Source organism: Oncorhynchus nerka, linkage group LG27 (assembly GCF_034236695.1).
Source record: "Oncorhynchus nerka isolate Pitt River linkage group LG27, Oner_Uvic_2.0, whole genome shotgun sequence".
NCBI lineage: Eukaryota > Metazoa > Chordata > Actinopteri > Salmoniformes > Salmonidae > Oncorhynchus > Oncorhynchus nerka.
The window spans coordinates 108,095,998-108,123,198 of NC_088422.1; the positions used below are offsets into that span (position 1 = coordinate 108,095,998).

General features: G+C 42.8%; 1 pseudogene; it reads right to left on the bottom strand.

Annotated features, from left to right (window-relative positions):
* Positions 1-27,201, bottom strand: part of LOC135565178 (nuclear receptor ROR-alpha A-like) — a 119,613-nt pseudogene that overhangs the window by 38,521 nt on the left and 53,891 nt on the right.

Sequence of the window (27,201 nt, forward strand, 5' to 3'; positions counted from 1 at the left end):
TAAAATGGAATTGACCCCAACCCTGATATACATACCGTCCCGTGACATGCCCACGGTCAGGCATTTCTGCAGTCTACAGTGTTGGCAGCGGTTTCTGCTGGTCCTGTCAATCAAACAGTTCTTCTGACGAGGGCAGGAGTACCCTGCATTACTCTGCTGGCTCCTCCTGAAGAAACCCTGGAGGGAGGGAGGGAGGGAGGGGGAGGGGGAGGGGAGGCAGGGAGAGGGGAGGGAGGGAGGGAGGGAGGGAGAGGGGGGGAGGGAGGGAGGGAGGGAGGGAGGGAGGGAGGGAGGGAGGGGGAGAGAGAGAGGGAGAGGGAGGGAGAGGGAGGGAGGGAGGGGAGGGGGGAGGGAGGGAGAGGGGAGGGAGGGAGGGGGAGAGGGGGGAGGGAGGGAGGGAGGGAGGGAGGGAGGGAGGGAGGGAGGGAGGGAGGGAGGGAGGGAGGGTCAAACAATAGTTTAAAATCCCCTCAGCTAAAGCTGAGGTTAGTGTTGTCATTACAGATGGCTATAGTGTTGTCATTACAGATGGCTATAGTGTTGTCATTAGAGATGGCTATAGTGTTGTCATTACAGATGGCTACAGCGTTGTCATTAGAGATGGCTATAGTGTTGTCATTTGAGATGGCTATAGTGTTGTCATTACAGATAGCTATAGTGTTGTCAATAGAGATGGCTATAGTGTTGTCATTACAGATGGCTATAGTGTTGTCATTAGAGATGGCTATAGTGTTGTCATTACAGATGGCTATAGTGTTGTCATTACAGATGGCTATAGTGTTATCATTACAGATGGCTATAGTGTTGTCATTACAGATGGCTATAGTGTTGTCATTAGAGATGGCTATAGTGTTGTCATTACAGATGGCTATAGTGTTGTCATTACAGATGGCTATAGTGAAACTGAAGGCCTGTTTGAGACAGAGTCTAGTTTTGCGGCTGAGAGGAGACCGTTTCTCCAGGACAGGAGATGACTAATAATCACTATATTACTGAGAGGAGACCGTTACCCCAGGACAGGAGATGACTAATAATCACTATATTACTGAGAGGAGACCGTTACCTCAGGACAGGAGATGACTAATAATCACTATATTACTGAGAGGAGACCGTTACCCCGAGGACAGGAGATGACTAATAATCACTATATTACTGAGAGGAGACCGTTACCCCAGGACAGGAGATGACTAATAATCACTATATTACTGAGAGGAGACCGTTACCCCGAGGACAGGAGATGACTAATAATCACTATATTACTGAGAGGAGACCGTTACCCCGAGGACAGGAGATGACTAATAATCACTATATTACTGAGAGGAGACCGTTACCTCAGGACAGGAGATGACTAATAATCACTATATTACTGAGAGGAGACCGTTACCCGAGGACAGGAGATGACTAATAATCACTATATTACTGAGAGGAGACCGTTACCCCGAGGACAGGAGATGACTAATAATCACTATATTACTGAGAGGAGACCGTTACCCCAGGACAGGAGATGACTAATAATCACTATATTACTGAGAGGAGACCGTTACCCCAGGACAGGAGATGACTAATAATCACTATATTACTGAGAGGAGACCGTTACCCCAGGACAGGAGATGACTAATAATCACTATATTACTGAGAGGAGACCGTTACCCCAGGACAGGAGATGACTAATAATCACTATATTACTGAGAGGAGACCGTTACCCGAGGACAGGAGATGACTAATAATCACTATATTACTGAGAGGAGACCGTTACCCCAGGACAGGAGATGACTAATAATCACTACATTACTGAGAGGAGACCGTGGACAGGAGATGACTAATAATCACTATATTACTGAGAGGAGACCGTTACCCCAGGACAGGAGATGACTAATAATCACTATATTACTGAGAGGAGACCCCAGGACAGGAGATGACTAATAATCACTATATTACTGAGAGGAGAGACCCCAGGACAGGAGATGACTAATAATCACTATATTACTGAGAGGAGACCGTTACCCCAGGACAGGAGATGACTAATAATCACTATATTACTGAGAGGAGACCGTTACCCCAGGACAGGAGATGACTAATAATCACTATATTACTGAGAGGAGACCGTTACCCCAGGACAGGAGATGACTAATAATCACTATATTACTGAGAGGAGACCCCAGGACAGGAGATGACTAATAATCACTATATTACTGAGAGGAGACCGTTACCCCAGGACAGGAGATGACTAATAATCACTATATTACTGAGAGGAGACCGTTACCCCAGGACAGGAGATGACTAATAATCACTATATTACTGAGAGGAGACCCCAGGACAGGAGATGACTAATAATCACTATATTACTGAGAGGAGACCCCAGGACAGGAGATGACTAATAATCACTATATTACTGAGAGGAGACCGTTTCTCCAGGACAGGAGATGACTAATAATCACTATATTACTGAGAGGAGACCGTTACCCCAGGACAGGAGATGACTAATAATCACTATATTACTGAGAGGAGACCGTTACCCCAGGACAGGAGATGACTAATAATCACTATATTACTGAGAGGAGACCGTTTCTCCAGGACAGGAGATGACTAATAATCACTATATTACTGAGAGGAGACCGTTACCCCGAGGACAGGAGATGACTAATAATCACTATATTACTGAGAGGAGACCGTTTCTCCAGGACAGGAGATGACTAATAATCACTATATTACTGAGAGGAGACCGTTTCTCCAGGACAGGAGATGACTAATAATCACTATATTACTGAGAGGAGACCGTTACCCCAGGACAGGAGATGACTAATAATCACTATATTACTGAGAGGAGACCGTTACCCGAGGACAGGAGATGACTAATAATCACTATATTACTGAGAGGAGACCGTTTCTCCAGGACAGGAGATGACTAATAATCACTATATTACTGAGAGGAGACCGTTACCCCAGGACAGGAGATGACTAATAATCACTATATTACTGAGAGGAGACCGTTACCCCAGGACAGGAGATGACTAATAATCACTATATTACTGAGAGGAGACCGTTACCCCAGGACAGGAGATGACTAATAATCACTATATTACTGAGAGGAGACCGTTTCTCCAGGACAGGAGATGACTAATAATCACTATATTACTGAGAGGAGACCGTTACCCCAGGACAGGAGATGACTAATAATCACTATATTACTGAGAGGAGACCGTTACCCCAGGACAGGAGATGACTAATAATCACTATATTACTGAGAGGAGACCGTTACCCCAGGACAGGAGATGACTAATAATCACTACATTACTGAGAGGAGACCGTTACCCCGAGGACAGGAGATGACTAATAATCACTATATTACTGAGAGGAGACCGTTACCCCAGGACAGGAGATGACTAATAATCACTATATTACTGAGAGGAGACCGTTACCTCAGGACAGGAGATGACTAATAATCACTATATTACTGAGAGGAGACCGTTACCCGAGGACAGGAGATGACTAATAATCACTATATTACTGAGAGGAGACCGTTACCCCAGGACAGGAGATGACTAATAATCACTATATTACTGAGAGGAGACCGTTACCCCAGGACAGGAGATGACTAATAATCACTATATTACTGAGAGGAGACCGTTACCCCAGGACAGGAGATGACTAATAATCACTATATTACTGAGAGGAGACCGTTACCTCAGGACAGGAGATGACTAATAATCACTATATTACTGAGAGGAGACCGTTACCCCGAGGACAGGAGATGACTAATAATCACTATATTACTGAGAGGAGACCGTTACCCGAGGACAGGAGATGACTAATAATCACTATATTACTGAGAGGAGACCGTTAGAGGACAGGAGATGACTAATAATCACTACATTACTGAGAGGAGACCGTTACCCCGAGGACAGGAGATGACTAATAATCACTATATTACTGAGAGGAGACCGTTACCCCAGGACAGGAGATGACTAATAATCACTATATTACTGAGAGGAGACCGTTACCCCAGGACAGGAGATGACTAATAATCACTATATTACTGAGAGGAGACCGTTACCCCGAGGACAGGAGATGACTAATAATCACTATATTACTGAGAGGAGACCGTTACCCCAGGACAGGAGATGACTAATAATCACTACATTACTGAGAGGAGACCGTTACCCCAGGACAGGAGATGACTAATAATCACTATATTACTGAGAGGAGACCGTTACCCCAGGACAGGAGATGACTAATAATCACTATATTACTGAGAGGAGACCCCAGGACAGGAGATGACTAATAATCACTATATTACTGAGAGGAGACCCCAGGACAGGAGATGACTAATAATCACTATATTACTGAGAGGAGACCGTTACCCCAGGACAGGAGATGACTAATAATCACTATATTACTGAGAGGAGACCGTTACCCCAGGACAGGAGATGACTAATAATCACTATATTACTGAGAGGAGACCGTTACCCCAGGACAGGAGATGACTAATAATCACTATATTACTGAGAGGAGACCCCAGGACAGGAGATGACTAATAATCACTATATTACTGAGAGGAGACCCCAGGACAGGAGATGACTAATAATCACTATATTACTGAGAGGAGACCGTTACCCCAGGACAGGAGATGACTAATAATCACTATATTACTGAGAGGAGACCGTTACCCCAGGACAGGAGATGACTAATAATCACTATATTACTGAGAGGAGACCCCAGGACAGGAGATGACTAATAATCACTATATTACTGAGAGGAGACCCCAGGACAGGAGATGACTAATAATCACTATATTACTGAGAGGAGACCGTTTCCCCGAGGACAGGAGATGACTAATAATCACTATATTACTGAGAGGAGACCGTTACCCCAGGACAGGAGATGACTAATAATCACTATATTACTGAGAGGAGACCGTTACCCCAGGACAGGAGATGACTAATAATCACTATATTACTGAGAGGAGACCGTTTCTCCAGGACAGGAGATGACTAATAATCACTATATTACTGAGAGGAGACCGTTACCCCGAGGACAGGAGATGACTAATAATCACTATATTACTGAGAGGAGACCGTTTCTCCAGGACAGGAGATGACTAATAATCACTATATTACTGAGAGGAGACCGTTTCTCCAGGACAGGAGATGACTAATAATCACTATATTACTGAGAGGAGACCGTTACCCCAGGACAGGAGATGACTAATAATCACTATATTACTGAGAGGAGACCGTTACCCCGAGGACAGGAGATGACTAATAATCACTATATTACTGAGAGGAGACCGTTTCTCCAGGACAGGAGATGACTAATAATCACTACATTACTGAGAGGAGACCGTTACCCCAGGACAGGAGATGACTAATAATCACTATATTACTGAGAGGAGACCGTTACCCCAGGACAGGAGATGACTAATAATCACTATATTACTGAGAGGAGACCGTTACCCCGAGGACAGGAGATGACTAATAATCACTATATTACTGAGAGGAGACCGTTACCCCGAGGACAGGAGATGACTAATAATCACTATATTACTGAGAGGAGACCCCAGGACAGGAGATGACTAATAATCACTATATTACTGAGAGGAGACCGTTACCCCAGGACAGGAGATGACTAATAATCACTATATTACTGAGAGGAGACCGTTACCCCGAGGACAGGAGATGACTAATAATCACTATATTACTGAGAGGAGACCGTTACCCCAGGACAGGAGATGACTAATAATCACTACATTACTGAGAGGAGACCGTTACCCCAGGACAGGAGATGACTAATAATCACTATATTACTGAGAGGAGACCGTTACCCCGAGGACAGGAGATGACTAATAATCACTATATTACTGAGAGGAGACCCCAGGACAGGAGATGACTAATAATCACTATATTACTGAGAGGAGACCCCAGGACAGGAGATGACTAATAATCACTATATTACTGAGAGGAGACCGTTACCCCAGGACAGGAGATGACTAATAATCACTATATTACTGAGAGGAGACCGTTACCCCAGGACAGGAGATGACTAATAATCACTATATTACTGAGAGGAGACCGTTACCCCAGGACAGGAGATGACTAATAATCACTATATTACTGAGAGGAGACCGTTACCCCAGGACAGGAGATGACTAATAATCACTATATTACTGAGAGGAGACCCCAGGACAGGAGATGACTAATAATCACTATATTACTGAGAGGAGACCGTTACCCCAGGACAGGAGATGACTAATAATCACTATATTACTGAGAGGAGACCGTTACCCCAGGACAGGAGATGACTAATAATCACTATATTACTGAGAGGACAGGAGATGACTAATAATCACTATATTACTGAGAGGAGACCCCAGGACAGGAGATGACTAATAATCACTATATTACTGAGAGGAGACCGTTTCTCCAGGACAGGAGATGACTAATAATCACTATATTACTGAGAGGAGACCGTTACCCCGAGGACAGGAGATGACTAATAATCACTATATTACTGAGAGGAGACCGTTTCTCCAGGACAGGAGATGACTAATAATCACTATATTACTGAGAGGAGACCGTTTCTCCAGGACAGGAGATGACTAATAATCACTATATTACTGAGAGGAGACCGTTACCCCGAGGACAGGAGATGACTAATAATCACTATATTACTGAGAGGAGACCGTTACCCCGAGGACAGGAGATGACTAATAATCACTATATTACTGAGAGGAGACCGTTTCTCCAGGACAGGAGATGACTAATAATCACTACATTACTGAGAGGAGACCGTTACCCCAGGACAGGAGATGACTAATAATCACTATATTACTGAGAGGAGACCGTTACCCCAGGACAGGAGATGACTAATAATCACTATATTACTGAGAGGAGACCGTTACTTACAGGAGATGACTAATAATCACTATATTACTGAGAGGAGCCGTTACCCCAGGACAGGAGATGACTAATAATCACTATATTACTGAGAGGAGACCGTTACCCCGAGGACAGGAGATGACTAATAATCACTATATTACTGAGAGTTGACCGTTAAAGATATTATTTTAGTTTTTTCCCCCCCATTCTCAGGACAGGAGATGACTAATAATCACTATATTACTGAGAGGAGACCGTTACTGGACAGGAGATGACTAATCACTATATTACTGAGAGGAGACCGTTACCCCAGGAGATGACTAATAATCACTATATTACTGAGAGGAGACCGTTTCTGGACAGGAGATGACTAATAATCACTATATTACTGAGAGGAGACCGTTACCCCAGGACAGGAGATGACTAATAATCACTATATTACTGAGAGGAGACCGAGCCCAGGACAGGAGATGACTAATAATCACTACATTACTGAGAGGAGACCGTTACCCCAGGACAGGAGATGACTAATAATCACTACATTACTCAGAGGAGACCCCAGGACAGGAGATGACAGCACTATATTACTGAGAGGAGACCGTTACCCCAGGACAGGAGATGACTAATAATCACTATATTACTGAGAGGAGACCGTTACCCCAGGACAGGAGATGACTAATAATCACTATATTACTGAGAGGAGACCCCAGGACAGGAGATGACTAATAATCACTATATTACTGAGAGAGAGTTACCCCGAGGACAGGAGATGACTAATAATCACTATACAGAGAGAGACCGTTACCCCAGACAGTCAGATGTCTAATAATCACTATATTACAAACCGTTACCCAGGACAGTGAGATGACTAATAATCACTACATTACTGAGGCTGGTTTCTCCCCAGGACAGGAGATGACTAATAATCACTACATTACTGAGAGGAGACCCCAGGACAGGAGATGACTAATAATCACTATATTACTGAGAGGAGACCGTTACTGACAGGAGATGACTAAAATCACTATATTACTGAGAGGAGACCGTTACCCCAGGAAGAGAGGAGACCCCAGGACAGGAGATGACTAATAATCACTATATTACTGAGAGGGATGTCCGTTACCCCAGGACAGGAGATGACTAATAATCACTATATTACTGAGAGGAGACTGTTACCCAATGACAGGAGATGACTAATAATCACTACATTACTGAGAGGAGACCGTTACCCGAGGACAGGAATGACTAATAATCACTACATTACTGAGAGGATTCCGTTACCTCAGGACAGGAGATGACTAATAATCACTATATTACTGAGAGGAGACCGTTACCCCAGGAAGGAAACTAATAATCACTACATTACTGAGAGGAGACCGTTACCCCGAGGACAGGAATGACTAATAATCACTATATTATTGAGAGGAGACCGTTAAACAGGAGATGACTAATAATCACTACATTTGAGTTATTCCTTACCCCAAACTGAATAATCACTATATTCTGAGAGGAGACCCCAGGACAGGAATGACTAATAATCACTATATTACTGAGAGGAGACCGTTACCCCAGGACAGGAGATGACTAATAATCACTACATTACTGAGAGGAGACCGTTAAGGACAGGAGATGAAGTAAAACCACTATATTGTTGAAGGAGACCCCAGGACAGGAGATGACAATAATCACTATATTACTGAGAGGAGACCGTTACCCCAGGACAGGAGATGACTAATAACCACTATATTACTGAGAGGAGACCCTAGGACAGGGATGACTAATAATCACTATATTACTGAGAGGAGACCGTTACCCGAGGACAGGAGATGACTAATAATCACTATATTACTGAGAGGAGACCGTTACCTCAGGACAGGAGATGAAATAATCACTACATTACTGAGAGGAGACCCCAGGACAGGAGATGACTAATAATCACTATATTACTGAGAGGAGACCGTTACCCGAGGACAGGAGATGACTAATAATCACTATATTACTGAGCACTCCAGGACAGGAGATGACTAATAATCACTATATTACTGAGAGGATTCTCCAGGACAGGAGATGACTAATAATCACTACATTGTAGAGAAGCCTGATCTTAATCAGGACCTAATAATCACTATATTACTGAGAGGACACCGCCTGGGTCCAATCAGGAGATGACTAATAATCACTATATTACTGAGAGGAGACCCCAGGACAGGATGACCTGTAATCACTATATTACTGAGAGGAGACCGTTACCCCAGGACAGGAGATGACTAATAATCACTATATTACTGAGAGGACCGTTACCCCAGGACAGGAGATGACTAATAATCACTATATTACTGAGAGGAGACCGTTACCCCAGGACAGGAGATGACTAATAATCACTATATTACTGAGAGGAGACCCCAGGACAGGAGATGACTAATAATCACTATATTGTGAGAGGAGACTTTAGGACAGGAGATGACTAATAATCACTATATTACTGAGAGGAGACCCTTACCCCAGGACAGGAGATGACTAATAATCACTATATTACTGAGAGGAGACCGTTACCCCAGGACAGGAGATGACTAATAATCACTATATTACTGAGAGAACCCCAGGACAGGAATGACTAATAATCACTATATGTACTGAGAGGAGACCCCAACAGGAGATGACTAATAATCACTATATTACTGAGAGGAGACTGTTTCTTGGACAGGAGATGACTAATAATCACTATATTACTGAATCAGCCTTTCCCGAGGACAGGAGATGACTAATAATCACTATATTACTGAGAGGACCGTTACCCCAGGACAGGAGATGACTAATAATCACTATATTACTGAGAGGAGACCGTTACCCAGGACAGGAGATGACTAATAATCACTATATTACTGAGAGGAGACCGTTACCTCAGGACAGGAGATGACTAATAATCACTACATTACTGAGAGGAGACCCGGACAGGAGATGACTAATAATCACTATATTACTGAGAGGAGACCGTTTCCCCAGGACAGAGATGACTAATAATCACTATATTACTGAGAGGAGACCGCTTCCAGGACAGGAGATGACAATAATCACTATATTACTGAGAGGAGACCGTTACCATCGAGGACAGTGAGATGACTAATAATCACTATATTACTGAGAGGAACCGTTTCTCCAGGACAGGAGATGACTAATAATCACTATATTACTGAGAGGAGACCGTTTCTCCAGGACAGGAGATGACTAATAATCACTATATTACTGAGAGGAGACCGTTACCCGAGGACAGGAGATGACTAATAATCACTATATTACTGAGAGAGACCGTTACCCGAGGACAGGAGATGACTAATAATCACTATATTACTGAGAGGAGACCGTTTCTCCAGGACAGGAGATGACCTAATCACTACATTACTGAGAGGTTACCCCAGGACAGGAGATGACTAATAATCACTATATTACTGAGAGGAGACAGGTAACAGGAGATGACTGTAATCACTATATTACTGAGAGTACCAGGAGGACAGGAGATGACTAATAATCACTATATTACTGAGAGGAGACCGTTACCCCAGGACAGGAGATGACTAATAATCACTATATGTGAGAGGAGACCTTACCCCGAGGACAGGAGATGACTAATAATCACTATATTACTGAGAGGTAACAGGACAGGAGATGACTAATAATCACTGATTACTGAGAGTAGACCGTTAGGACAGGAGATGACTAATAATCACTATATTACTGAGAGGAGACCATTACCTGGGACAGGAGATGACTAATAATCACTATATTACTGAGAGGAGACCGTTACCCCAGGACAGGAGATGACTAATAATCACTATATTACTGAGAGGAGACTAAGCCTGACTAATAATCACTACATTACTGAGAGGAGACCGTTACCACCAGGACAGGAGATGACTAATAATCACTACATTACTCAGAGGAGACACTAGGACAGGAGATGACTAATAATCACTATATTACTGAGAGGAGACCGTTACCCCAGGACAGGAGATGACTAATAATCACTATATTACTGAGAGGTTGAATACCCCAGGACAGGAGATGACTAATAATCACTATATTAAGAGGAGACCTGTGGACAGGAGATGACTAATAATCACTATATTACTGAGAAGACCGTTACACCAGGACAGGAGATGACTAATAATCACTATATTACTGAGAGGAGACCTGAACACCCCAGGACAGGAGATGACTAATAATCACTATATTACTGAGAGGAGACCGTTAACCCCGAGGACAGGAGATGACTAATAATCACTATATTACTGAGAGGAGACCGTTACCCCGAGGACAGGAGATGACTAATCTGGTATATTACTGAGAGGAGACCGTTAAGGACAGGAGATGACTAATAATCACTATATTACTGAGAGGAGACCCCAGGACAGGAGATGACTAATAATCACTATATTACTGAGAGGAGACCGTTAAGGACAGGAGATGACTAATAATCACTATATTACTGAGAGGAGACCGTTACCCCAGGACAGGTATGACTAATAATCACTAGATTACTTGAGGAGACCCCAGGACAGGAGATGACTAATAATCACACTTACTGAGAGGAGACCGTTAATCTCAGGACAGAGATGACTAATAATCACTATATTACTGAGAGGAGACCGTTACAGGACAGGAGATGACTAATAATCACTACATTACTGAGAGGAGACCGTTACCCCGAGGACAGGAGATGACTAATAATCACTATATTACTGAGAGGAACCGTTACCCAGGACAGGAGATGACTAATAATCACTACATTACTGAGAGGAGACCGTTACCCCAGGACAGGAGATGACTAATAATCACTATATTACTGAGAGGAGATAGGACAGGAGATGACTAATAATCACTATATTACTGTCCGTTATATAGGACAGGAGATGACTAATAATCACTACATTACTGAGAGAGACCCCAGGACAGGAGATGACTAATAATCACTATATTACTGAGAGGAGACCGTTACTCAGGACAGGAGATGACTAATAATCACTATATTACTGAGAGGAGACCGTTTCTCCAGGACAGGAGATGACTAATAATCACTATATTACTGAGAGGAGACCGTTTCTAGGACAGGAGATGACTAATAATCACTACATTACTGAGAGGAGAGGTTACCCCAGGACAGGAGATGACTAATAATCACTATATTACTGAGAGGACACTGTTACCCGAGGACAGGAGATGACTAATAATCACTATATTACTGAGAGGAGACCGTTTCTCCAGGACAGGAGATGACTAATAATCACTACATTACTGAGAGGAACCGTTTCTCCAGGACAGGAGATGACTAATAATCACTATATTACTGAGAGGAGACCGTTAGGGACAGGAATGACTAATAATCACTATATTACTGAGAGGAATATTTCTCAGGACAGGAGATGACTAATAATCACTATATTACTGAGAGGAGACCGTTTCTCAGGACAGGAGATGACTAATAATCACTATATTACTGAGAGGAGACACTTTCTCCCAGGACAGGAGATGACTAATAATCACTATATTACTGAGAGGACTCACCTGTCTGGTAGGACAGGAGATGACTAATAATCACTACATTACTGAGAGAGGAGACCGTTACCCCCAGGACAGGAGATGACTAATAATCACTATATTACTGAGAGGAGACCCCAGGACAGGAGAGTGACTAATAACCACTATACACTGTTACTGATATAAGAGAGAGAGCTAAGAGGCAACAGTTTCAACATGTGAAACATACCGATATAGATAGTCCTTACAGTAGAATTAAAATAGTGTTGGAATGACTTAATACAACTAAAAGTGGTTTCTTACTTTGTGTAAAGCAACCTTTGCAGCTTTTCTATAAAATACATATTTTAGTTGTTGTTGCTTGAATGTAGGCGGTTAAAGATATTATTTTAGTTTTTTCCCCCCATTCTCAAAGGAAGTATAGTGCTGATTGAATAACAACACAGAAACTGTCTGTCATTGTTCATAACTTTGAAGTTTTCCCTCTGAAGACTTATTAACATGGAGAGATTTCTGAAAGCAATTCTGTCCAACTGTGTCTGAGAAAAGAAAAAGGGAGAGGAGGAGCCCAACGGTCGTTGTCGAGTGCCGTCTCCATGGCGACCCCGGCAGGAAGTGATGTAATACACGTATGTTTCTCCTTACCTTGCAGCCTTCGCAGGTGATCACGCCGTAGTGGATGCCTGATGACTTATCTCCACATATCTTGCAAGGAATAATTTCAATTTGAGCTGGAGAGAGGGAAGAAAACAGAGAGAGGGTAGATCCTGGGAGAAGACCTGAGTAACAGACAGCTGGGTAGAGACTGAGAGGAATACAGAGAATACCTGAGACTGAGAGAGACTGTAGTAGAGAGATAGGGTTGAGAGATCCTGAGAGAGAGAGAGCTGGGTAGATCAGGAGAGTAGAACTAGAGCCTGAATACTCAGACTGAGGTAAGACAGAGAGAGGGAATAGAGAGAGAGAGAGACTCACTGTCTGAAGAGCTGGAGAGATCCTGAGAGAAGAGAGAGTCTGAAGAGAGAGAGCTGAGAATAGAGAGAGAATAGAGACTGAGAACTAGAGCTGTTGAATACCTGAACACTCAGAGAACTAGTGCTGGGTATGAGAGAGAGAGAGAGAACTCAGACAGTGTCTGAGAGAGACAGAAAGAGAGAGAGACCTGAGTAACTAAAAACAGCTGGAGAGAATATGAGAGGAGAAAGAGAGGATAGAGAGAGGGGAAAACAGAGAGAGAGAGAGAGAGAGAGAGAGACAGAGAGACAGAGAGAGATCCTTAAGAGAGTTCCTGAGAGAGAGAGACTGAGGTAATAGACTGAGAGAGAACTAGATAGCTGAGGACAGAGAGAGAGAGAGAGAGAGAGAGAGTAACTAGGAGAGAGGGAGACAGAGAACAGAGAGACAGAGAGAAACAGAAATCAGGATTGTCTCCTGTCAACATCAAACCCACCACAGTTCACTGTGCCAATAGTAAGGAAACATCAAACACCCGTGGGCTGGTTTCTCCCTAAGACAACATTCAACCTTCACAACATCTGATACAGGAAATATGGCACCATATTGTGTATCCTGTTGACTTCTGTACTGTGCAACCTAAAAAATTAAGAAAATAGAAGCCGGATAAATTGTCACAATTCATACTAACATCAGCATGTCCGTGGACGTGGACATTTGTGGTTTATCAAAGAAGCCATTTTTACTCAATGTCACATGATCTTAATCAGAGCGTTGTTATTCCTTTAAACTGGAATAAACTTAATAAACTTAATCTTTGTTATTCCTTTAAACTGGAATAAACTTAATAAACTTAATCTTTGTTATTCCTTTAAACTGGAATAAACTTAATAAACTTAATCTTTGTTATTCCTTTAAACTGGAATAAACGTAATCTTTGTTATTCCTTTAAACTGGAATAAACTTAATAAACTTAATCTTTGTTATTCCTTTAAACTGGAATAAACTTAAATCTTTGTTATTCCTTTAAACTGGAATAAACGTAATCTTTGTTATTCCTTTAAACTGGAATAAACTTAATCTTTGTTCATCGTTTAAACTGGAATAAAGTAAACCAAGAAGCCTGCTTCACAACACTGAGACATTAACTCCACTGATGGACTGACTTGGCCATCCAATCAATGTGCTCCAATCAGCCTGTGTTGTATAGCACTAAGCCTGGGTCTAATCAGCCTGTGTTGTAGAGCACTAAGCCTGGGCTCTAATCAGCCTGTGTTGTTGAGCACTAAGCCTGGGTCTAATCAGCCTGTGTTGTTGAGCACTAAGCCTGGGTCTAATCAGCCTGTGTTGTAGAGCACTAAGCCTGGGTCTAATCAGCCTGTGTTGCTTGAGCACTAAGCCTGGGTCTAATCAGCCTGTGTTGTAGAGCACTAAGCCTGGATCTAATCAGCCTGTGTTGTAGAGCACTAAGCCTGGATCTAATCAGCCTGTGTTGTAGAGCACTAAGCCTGGGTCCAATCAGCCTGTGTTGTAGAGCACTAAGCCTGGGTCCAATCAGCCTGTGTTGTATATCACTGGCCTGGGTATAATCAGCCTGTGTTGTAGAGCACAAGCCTGGGTCCAATCAGTCTGTGTTGTAGAGCACTAAGCCTAGGTCCAATCAGTCTGTGTTGCACTAAGCCTGGATCCAATCAGCCTGTGTTGTAGAGCACTTAGCCTGGATCTAATCAGCCTGTGTTGTTGAGCACTTAGCCTGGATCCAATCAGCCTGTGTTTTAGAGCACTAAGCCTGGATCTAATCAGCCTGTGTTGTTGAACACTAAGCCTGGATCTAGTCAGCCTGTGTTATTGAGCACTAAGCCTGGGTCTAATCAGCCTGTGTTGTTGAGCACTAAGCCTGGATCTAGTCAACCTGTGTTATTGAGCACTAAGCCTGGGTCTAATCCCTGTGTTGTAGAGCACTAAGCCTGGATCTAGTCAGCCTGTGTTATTGAGCACTAAGCCTGGGTCCAATCAGCCTGTGTTGTAGAGCACTAAGCCTGGATCCAGCTGTAATTCCTAAGACTGCTACTAACTAAGACTGATCTGTTCCTGTGTCCCAGAACCAGACAAGCCTGTATAAAACCCTACTCCTACATAGTGCACTACTTCTGATCAGCATATAGGGTACCATATGATCTGTGTTCGGGATATTTTTTATTTATCTGATCAGGTAACAGGATGCCATGTGATCTGTGATCAGGTAACAGGATGCCATGTGATCTCTGATCAGGAAACAGGATGCCATGTGATCTATGATCAGGTAACAGGATGCCATGTGATCTGGGATCAGGTAATAGGATGCCATGTGATCTCTGATCAGGAAACAGGATGCCATGTGATCTATGATCAGGTAACAGGATGCCATGTGATCTGGGATCAGGTAACAGGATGCCATGTGATCTCTGATCAGGAAACAGGATGCCATGTGATCTATGATCAGGTAACAGGATGCCATGTGATCTGGGATCAGGTAACAGGATGCCATGTGATCTCTGATCAGGGGATGCCATGTGATCTATGATCAGGTAACAGGATGCCAGATCTGTGATCAGGTAACAGGATGCCATGTGATCTGTGATCAGGTAACAGGATGCCATATCCTGGTAACAGGATGCCAGACTGATCAGGTAACAGGATGCCATGTGATCTCTGATCAGGTAACAGGATGCCATGTGATCTATGATCAGGTAACAGGATGCCATGTGATCTGTGATCAGGTAACAGGATGCCATGTGATCTCTGATCAGGTAACAGGATGCCATGTGATCTGTGATCAGGTAACAGGATGCCATGTGATCTATGATCAGGTAACAGGATGCCATGTGGTCTATGATCAGGTAACAGGATGCCATGTGGTCTATGATCAGGTAACAGGATGCCATGTGATCTGTGATCAGGTAACAGGATGCCATGTGATCTCTGATCAGGTAACAGGATCTCTGATCAGGTAACAGGATGCCATGTGATCTCTGATCAGGTAACAGGATGCCATGTGATCTGTGATCAGGTAACAGGATGCCATGTGATCTGGGATCAGGTAACAGGATGCCATGTGATCTCTGATCAGAAACAGTAACTGCCATGTGATCTCTGACAGGTAACTACAGGATATCCATGGATCTGTGATCAGGTAACAGGATGCCATGTGATCTGGGATCAGGTAACAGGATGCCATGTGATCTCTGATCAGGAAACAGGATGCCATTTGATCTCTGATCAGGTAACAGGATGCCATGTGATCTCTGATCAGGTAACAGGATGCCATGTGATCTCTGATCAGGAAATAGGATCTCTGATCAGGTAATAGGAACTCTGACTCAGGTAACAGGATGCCAACTCTGATCAGGAAACAGGATGCCATTTGATCTCTGATCAGGTAACAGGATGCCATGTGATCTCTGATCAGGTAACAGGATGCCATGTGATCTCTGATCAGGAAATAGGATCTCTGATCAGGTAATAGGAACTCTGATCAGGTAACAGGATGCCATGTGGTCTCTGATCAGGAAACAGGATGCCATTTGATCTCTGATCAGGTAACAGGATGCCATGTGATCTCTGATCAGGTAACAGGATGCCATGTGATCTCTGATCAGGAAATAGGATCTCTGATCAGGTAATAGGAACTCTGATCAGGTAACAGGATGCCATTTGATCTGGGATCAGGTAACACATACCTGAACACTCACACACTGTCTGGTAATATAGAGTTGAATACCTGAACACTCAGACACTGTCTGGTAATATAGGGTGGAATACCTGGATACTCTCACTGTCTGGTAATATAGGGTTGAATAGCTGAACACTCACACACTGTCTGGTAATATAGGGTTGAATAGCTGAACACTCATACACTGTCTGGTAATATAGGGTTGAATACCTGAACACTCACACACTGTCTGGTAATATAGGGTTGAATACCTGAACACTCACACACTGTCTGGTAATATAGGGTTGAATACCTGGATACTCATACACTGTCTGGTAATATAGGGTTGAATACCTGAACACTCACACACTGTCTGGTAATATAGGGTTGAATACCTGAACACTCACACACTGTCTGGTAATATAGGGTTGAATACCTGAACACTCACACACTGTCTGGTAATATAGGGTTGAATACCTGAACACTCACACACTGTCTGGTAATATAGGCTTGAATACCTGAACACTCACACACTGTCTGGTAATATAGACAGCCTGGATACTATACACTGTCTGGTAATATAGACTTGAATACCTGAACACTCACACACTGTCTGGTAATATAGGGTTGAATACCTGAACACTCACACACTGTCTGGTAATATAGGGTTGAATACCTGAATACTCATACACTGTCTGGTAATATAGGGTTGAATAGCTGAACACTCACACACTGTCTGGTAATATAGAGTTGAATACCTGAACACTCATCACACTGGGCTCTAATATAGGGTTGAATACCTGAACACTCACTACACTGTCTGGTAATATAGGGTTGAATACCTGAATACTCACACTGTAGTAACTACAGCTGGGCTCTAGACTGTAGTAACTACAGCTGGGCTCTAGACTGTAGTAACTACAGCTGGGCTCTAGACTGTAGTAACTACAGCTGGGCTCTAGACTGTAGTAACTACAGCTGGGCTCTAGACTGTAGTAACTACAGCTGGGCTCTATCATTTACATTTACATTTAGACATTTAGTAACTCTTATCCAGCTGGGCTCTAGACTGTAGTAACTACAGCTGGGTATATCCTGGGCTCTAGACTGTAGTAACTACAGCTGGGCTCTAGACTGTAGTAACTACAGCTGGGTATATCCTGGGCTCTAGACTGTAGTAACTACAGCTGGGCTCTAGACTGTAGTAACTACAGCTGGGTATATCTTGGGCTCTAGACTGTAGTAACTACAGCTGGGTATATCCTGGGCTCTAGACTGTAGTGACTACAGCTGGGTATATCCTGGGCTCTAGACTGTAGTAACTACAGCTGGGTATATCCTGGGCTCTAGACTGTAGTAACTACAGCTGGGTATATCCTGGACTCTAGACTGTAGTGACTACAGCTGGGTATATCTTGGGCTCTAGACTGTAGTAACTACATCTGGGTATATCCTGGGCTCTAGACTGTAGTGACTACAGCTGGGTATATCCTGGGCTCTAGACTGTAGTAACTACAGCTGGGTATATCTTGGGCTCTAGACTGTAGTAACTACAGCTGGGTATATCCTGGGCTCTAGACTGTAGTAACTACAGCTGGGTATATCCTGGGCTCTAGACTGTAGTAACTACTGCTGGGTATATCTTGGGCTCTAGACTGTAGTGACTACAGCTGGGTATATCCTGGGCTCTAGACTGTAGTAACTACAGCTGGGTATATCCTGGGCTCTAGACTGTAGTAACTACAGCTGGGCTCTAGACTGTAGTGACTACAGCTGTGTATATCCTGGGCTCTAGACTGTAGTAACTACAGCTGGGTATATCCTGGGCTCTAGACTGTAGTAACTACAGCTGGGCTCTAGCCTGTAGTAACTACAGCTGGGCTCTAGCCTGTAGTCACTACAGCTGGGCTCTAGACTGTAGTAACTACAGCTGGGCTCTAGACTGTAGTAACTACAGCTGGGCTCTAGACTGTAGTAACTACAGCTGGGTATATCCTGGGCTCTAGACTGTAGTAACTACAGCTGGGTATATCCTGGGCTCTAGACTGTAGTAACTACAGCTGGGCTCTAGACTGTAGTAACTACAGCTGGGTATATCATGGGCTCTAGACTGTAGTAACTACAGCTGGGTATATCCTGGGCTCTAGACTGTAGTAACTACAGCTGGGCTCTAGACTGTAGTAACTACAGCAGGGTATATCCTGGGCTCTAGACTGTAGTAACTACAGCTGGGCTCTAGACTGTAGTAACTACAGCTGGGTATATCCTGGGCTCTAGACTGTAGTAACTACAGCTGGGCTCTAGACTGTAGTAACTACAGCTGGGTATATCCTGGGCTCTAGACTGTAGTAACTACAGCTGGGCTCTAGACTGTAGTAACTACAGCTGGGTATATCCTGGGCTCTAGACTGTAGTAACTACAGCTGGGTATATCCTGGGCTCCAGACTGTAGTAACTACAGCTGGGCTCCAGACTGTAGTAACTACAGCTGGGCTCTAGACTGTAGTAACTACATCTAGGTATATCATGGGCTCTAGACTGTAGTAACTACAGCTGGGCTCTAGACTGTAGTAACTACAGCTGGGTATATCCTGGGCTCTAGACTGTAGTAACTACAGCTGGGTATATCTTGGGCTCTAGACTGTAGTAACTACAGCTGGTTATATATTGGGCTCTAGACTGTAGTAACTACAGCTGGTTATATATTGGGCTCTAGACTGTAGTAACTACAGCTGGGCTCTAGACTGTAGTAACTACAGCTGGGTATATCCTGGGCTCTAGACTGTAGTAACTACATCTGGGTATATCTTGGGCTCTAGACTGTAGTGACTACAGCTGGGTATATCTTGGGCTCTAGACTGTAGTAACTACAGCTGGGTATATCCTGGGCTCTAGACTGTAGTAACTACATCTGGGTATATCCTGGGCTCTAGACTGTAGTAACTACAGCTGGGTATATCTTGGGCTCTAGACTGTAGCAACTACAGCTGTGCTCTAGACTGTAGTAACAGGGAACCGCCACCAGGTGCCAGTGCAGGTGTGTGGAAGGCCAGTACAGTACAACACTCCAGTACAGTGTTGCTGCTCATTGGTACGAGAGGGCAAACTAACTCGTGACTTGGAGATTTTGTTTGGGGTTTAAAAACTCAATGGGATGAAGCAATCAAAACAGAAGAACATGCTGATATTATTCTAGTTGTTGCAAAAACAAGGATGAAAAAAACACTGCAACACAATCCCATCTAGCGGTACCAATACATGTTTCAGTGGGACTGCTTCAGATGCCAGAGACACGGAATACAGTGCAGTATGATATGGGTTCTGAATACAGTGCAGTATGATATGGGTTCTGAATACAGTACAGTATGATATGGGTTCTGAATACAGTGCAGTATGATATGATATGGGTTCTGAATACAGTGCAGTATGATATGGGTTCTGAATACAGTGCAGTGTGATAGGGTTCTGAATACAGTGCAGTATGATATGGGTTCTGAATACAGTGCAGTATGATATGATATGGGTTCTGAATACAGTGCAGTATGATATGATATGGGTTCTGAATACAGTGCAGTATGATATGGGTTCTGAATACAGTGCAGTATGATATGATATGGGTTCTGAATACAGTGCAGTATGATATGGGTTCTGAATACAGTGCAGTATGATATGGGTTCTGAATACAGTGCAGTATGATATGATATGTGTTCTGAATACAGTGCAGTATGATATGATATGGGTTCTGAATACAGTGCAGTATGATATGATATGGGTTCTGAATACAGTGCAGTATGATATGGGTTCTGAATACAGTATGATATGGGTTCTGAATACAGTGCAGTATGATATGATATGGGTTCTGAATACAGTATGATATGATATGGGTTCTGAATACAGTATGATATGATATGGGTTCTGAATACAGTGCAGTATGATATGGGTTCTGAATACAGTGCAGTATGATATGGGTTCTGAATACAGTGCAGTATGATATGGGTTCTGAATACAGTACAGTATGATATGATATGGGTTCTGAATACAGTGCAGTATGATATGGGTTCTGAATACAGTGCAGTATGATATGATATGGGTTCTGAATACAGTGCAGTATGATATGATATGGGTTCTGAATACAGTGAAGTATGATATGATATGGGTTCTGAATACAGTGCAGTATGATATGGGTTCTGAATACAGTGCAGTATGATATGGGTTCTGAATACAGTGCAGTATGATATGGGTTCTGAATACAGTGCAGTATGATATGATATGGGTTCTGAATACAGTGCAGTATGATATGATATGGGTTCTGAATACAGTGCAGTATGATATGGGTTCTGAATACAGTGCAGTATGATATGGGTTCTGAATACAGTGCAGTATGATATGGGTTCTGAATACAGTGCAGTATGATATGGGTTCTGAATACAGTGCAGTATGATCTGGGTTCTGAATACAGTGCAGTATGATATGATATGGGTTCTGAATACAGTGCAGTATGATATGATATGGGTTCTGAATACAGTGCAGTATGATATGATATGGGTTCTGAATACAGTGCAGTATGATATGATATGGGTTCTGAATACAGTGCATGATGATATGGGTTCTGAATACAGTGCAGTATGATATGGGTTCTGAATACAGTGCAGTATGATATGGGTTCTGAATACAGTGCAGTATGATATGATATGGGTTCTGAATACAGTGCAGTATGATATGGGTTCTGAATACAGTGCAGTATGATATGGGTTCTGAATACAGTGCAGTATGATATGGGTTCTGAATACAGTGCAGTATGATATGGGTTCTGAATACAGTGCAGTATGATCTGGGTTCTGAATACAGTGCAGTATGATATGATATGGGTTCTGAATACAGTGCAGTATGATATGATATGGGTTCTGAATACAGTGCAGTATGATATGATATGGGTTCTGAATACAGTGCAGTATGATATGATATGGGTTCTGAATACAGTGCAGTATGATATGGGTTCTGAATACAGTGCAGTATGATATGGGTTCTGAATACAGTGAAGTATGATAGGGGTTCTGAATACAGTGCAGTATGATATGGGTTCTGAATACAGTGCAGTATGATATGGGTTCTGAATACAGTGCAGTATGATATGATATGGGTTCTGAATACAGTGCAGTATGATATGGGTTCTGAATACAGTGCAGTATGATATGGGTTCTGAATACAGTGCAGTATGATATGATATGGGTTCTGAATACAGTGCAGTATGATATGGGTTCTGAATACAGTGCAGTATGATATGGGTTCTGAATACAGTGCAGTATGATATGGGTTCTGAATACAGTGCAGTATGATATGGGTTCTGAATACAGTGCAGTATCTAATGAGACACCATACCATGTTATTTGTGAAGCAGTTAGATTGAAGATGTTCCCACCACTACTGGTTTCTTTAGGGTGTTGGTATTGTAATGTAACTGGCCTATAGATATATCTGATATAAAGTTACAGTCTGAGAAAGACATTCGCTAGAGACCAGATACTTGTGGTGAATGTGTCAGAGACACGTGTCGACTCTGACTGTAGCTGTCAGGGACCAAATGACGCACTTAAGGAGTTGGGGCGGTTTCTACAGCGCTGCCACACACACACACACACACACACACACACACACACACACACACACACACACACACACACACACACACACACACACACACACACACACACACACACACACACACACGAACCCACACACACACACACGAACCCACACCACACACACACACACGAACAATCACACACACACACACACACGAACCCACAGACACACACAAACCCACACACAATCACACACACACACACACGAACCCACACACAATCACACACACAGCGTTTTGTGCTGTTATGTAAGTGGTTTCACAGTGATGCAATACAAGGCCTGAAAACAACACAGGCTAGTGTTATAAACAGACTAAGCTTATTGCAGGAACACAGGGAACACAGGCTAGCGTTATAAACACACAAAGCATATTACAGGAACACAGGGAACACAGGCTAGCGCTATAAACACACAAAGCATATTACAGGAACACAGGGAACACAGGCTAGCATTATAAACAGACGAAGCATATTACAGGAACACAGGGAACACAGGCTAGCGCTATAAACAGACAAAGCATATTACAGGAACACAGGCTAGCGTTATAAACAGACAAAGCATATTACAGGAACACAGGCTAGCGTTATAAACACACAAAGCATATTACAGGAACACAGGCTAGCGTTATAAACACACAAAGCATATTACAGGAACACAGGCTAGCGTTATAAACAGATGAAGCATATTACAGGAACACAGGGAACACAGGCTAGCATTATAAACAGACAAAACATATTGCAGGAACACAGGGAACACAGGCTAGCGCTATAAACACACAAAGCATATTACAGGAACACAGGGAACACAGGCTAGCATTATAAACAGACGAAGCATATTACAGGAACACAGGGAACACAGGCTAGCGCTATAAACAGACAAAGCATATTACAGGAACACAGGCTAGCGTTATAAACAGACAAAGCATATTACAGGAACACAGGCTAGCGTTATAAACACACAAAGCATATTACAGGAACACAGGCTAGCGTTATAAACACACAAAGCATATTACAGGAACACAGGCTAGCGTTATAAACACACAAAGCATATTACAGGAACACAGGCTAGCATTATAAACACACAAAGCATATTACAGGAACAAGGCTAGCGTTATAAACAGACGAAGCATATTACAGGAACACAGGGAACACAGGCTAGCGTTATAATCAGATGAAGCATATTACAGGAACACAGGCTAGCGTTATAAACAGATGAAGCATATTACAGGAACACAGGGAACACAGGCTAGCGTTATAAACAGACAAAGCATATTACAGGAACACAGGCTAGCGTTATAAACACACAAAGCATATTACAGGAACACAGGCTAGCGTTATAAACAGACAAAGCATATTACAGGAACACAGGGAACACAGGCTAGCGTTATAAACACACAAAGCATATTACAGGAACACAGGCTAGCATTATAAACAGACAAAGCATATTGCAGGAACACAGGGAACACAGGCTAGCGTTATAAACACACAAAGCATATTACAGGAACACAGGCTAGTGTTATAAACACACAAAGCATATTACAGGAACACAGGCTAGCGTTATAAACACACAAAGCATATTACAGGAACACAGGCTAGCGTTATAAACACATGGAGCACATTGCAGGAACACAGGCTAGCGTTATAAACACACAAAGCATATTACAGGAACACAGGCTAGCGTTATAAACACACAAAGCATATTACAGGAACACAGGCTAGCGTTATAAACACACAAAGCATATTACAGGAACACAGGCTAGCGTTATAAACACACAAAGCATATTACAGGAACACAGGCTAGCGTTATAAACAGATGAAGCATATTACAGGAACACAGGCTAGCGTTATAAACAGACAAAACATATTACAGGAACACAGGCTAGCGTATAAACACACAAAGCATATTACAGGAACACAGGGAACACAGGCTAGCATTATAAACAGACGAAGCATATTACAGGAACACAGGGAACACAGGCTAGCGCTATAAACAGACAAAGCATATTACAGGAACACAGGCTAGCGTTATAAACAGACAAAGCATATTACAGGAACACAGGCTAGCGTTATAAACACACAAAGCATATTACAGGAACACAGGCTAGCATTATAAACACACAAAGCATATTACAGGAACAAGGCTAGCGTTATAAACACACAAAGCATATTACAGGAACACAGGCTAGCGTTATAAACACACAAAGCATATTACAGGAACACAGGCTAGCGTTATAAACACACGAAGCACATTGCAGGAACACAGGGAACACAGGCTAGCGTTATAAACACACGAAGCACATTGCAGGAACACAGGGAATATAGGCTAGCGTTATAAACAGACAAAGCATATTGCAGGAACACAGGGAACACAGGCTAGTATTATAAACAGACAAAACATATTGCAGGAACACAGGGAACACAGGCTAGTGTTATAAACAGACGAAGCATATTACAGGAACACAGGGAACACAGGCTAGTGTTATAAACAGACAAAGCATATTACAGGAACACCGGGAACACAGGCTAGCATTATAAACAGACAAAGCATATTGCAGGAACACAGGCTAGCGTTATAAACAGACAAAGCATATTACAGGAACACAGGGAACACAGGCTAGCATTATAAACAGACAAATCATATTGCAGGAACACAGGGAACACAGGCTAGCGTTATAAACAGATGAAGCACATTGCAGGAACACAGGGAACACAGGCTAGCGTTATAAACAGATGAAGCACATTGCAGGAACACAGGGAACACAGGCTAGCATTATAAACAGACGAAGCATATTACAGGAACACAGACTAGCGTTATAAACAGACAAAGCATATTACAGGAACACAGAGAACACAGGCTAGCGTTATAAACAGACAAAGCATATTGCAGGAACACAGGGAACACAGGCTAGCATTATAAACAGACAAAGCATATTACAGGAACACAGGCTAGCGTTATAAACAGATGAAGCATATTACAGGAACACAGGCTAGCGTTATAAACAGACAAAGCTGCAGGAACACAGGGAACACAGGCTAGCGTTATAAACAGATGAAGCACATTGCAGGAACACAGGGAACACAGGCTAGCGTTATAAACAGATGAAGCACATTACAGGAACACAGGGAACACAGGCTAGCGTTATAAACAGATGAAGCATATTGCAGGAACACAGGGAACACAGGCTAGCGTTATAAACAGATGAAGCACATTACAGGAACACAGGGAACACAGGCTAGCGTTATAAACAGATGAAGCATATTACAGGAACACAGGGAACACAGGCTAGCATTATAAACAGACAAAGCATATTGCAGGAACACAGGCTAGCGTTATAAACAGATGAAGCATATTACAGGAACACAGGCTAGCGTTATAAACAGACAAAGCATATTGCAGGAACACAGGGAACACAGGCTAGCGTTATAAACAGATGAAGCACATTGCAGGAACACAGGGAACACAGGCTAGCGTTATAAACAGATGAAGAATATTGCAGGAACACAGGGAACACAGGCTAGCGTTATAAACAGATGAAGAATATTGCAGGAACACAGGGAACACAGGCTAGCGTTATAAACAGATGAAGCATATTGCAGGAACACAGGGAACACAGGCTAGCGTTATAAACAGATGAAGCATATTGCAGGAACACAGGGAACACAGGCTAGCGTTATAAACAGATGAAGCACATTACAGGAACACAGGGAACACAGGCTGACAGAAACAACACATTACAGGAACACAGGGAACACAGGCTGACAGAAACAACACATTACAGGGCTGTAATACAGGTTTCACAATACATAAAGAGGTGAAAGGTCAAACGGATTGGAGGAATGCCATACAACAACACTGGGTTATTGGTCCGTTACAAGACATTATAAATCCTTGTAGGACTTGCACTGTTACAAGCCTTGAGGGAATTAGCAAACATTTCTCAGAACTCAACAACTTAATTTTGTACACAAACCCAATGCGAAAGGCCTCTACCTACACCTCTCTAAACTGGGGAGGTGTCGGGGGGAGTAGGGTGCATACCTGCGAATATTCGAAAACATTTAAGTTTGTGCATCAGCCAATTAATATCGTTGACGTAGTGGCACGTGATAAAACACTACACGTTAGCTGTTCCCATTAGATAACCTGGCACATTTAGCTGGCAGTGGTTATTTCCTGTTACAAATTCCACATCAGCCTATCAAAGACCTTTATATCCACCAACCAATGTTAGTATTTGGTAGCAAAGTCTTTAAATTGTTTAACTTGGGTCAAATTTTCGGGTAGCTTTCCAAGGATGAACCAGACTTGTGGAGGCCTACAATTGTTTCTGAGGTCATGGCTGATTTCTTTTGATTTTCCCATGATGTCAAGCAAAGAGGCACTGAGTTTGAAGGTACGCATCCACAGGTTCATCTCCAATTGACTCAAATGATATCATTTAGCCTATCAGAAGCTTCTAAAGCCATGACATAATTTTCTGGAATTTTCCAAGCTGTTTAAAGGCAC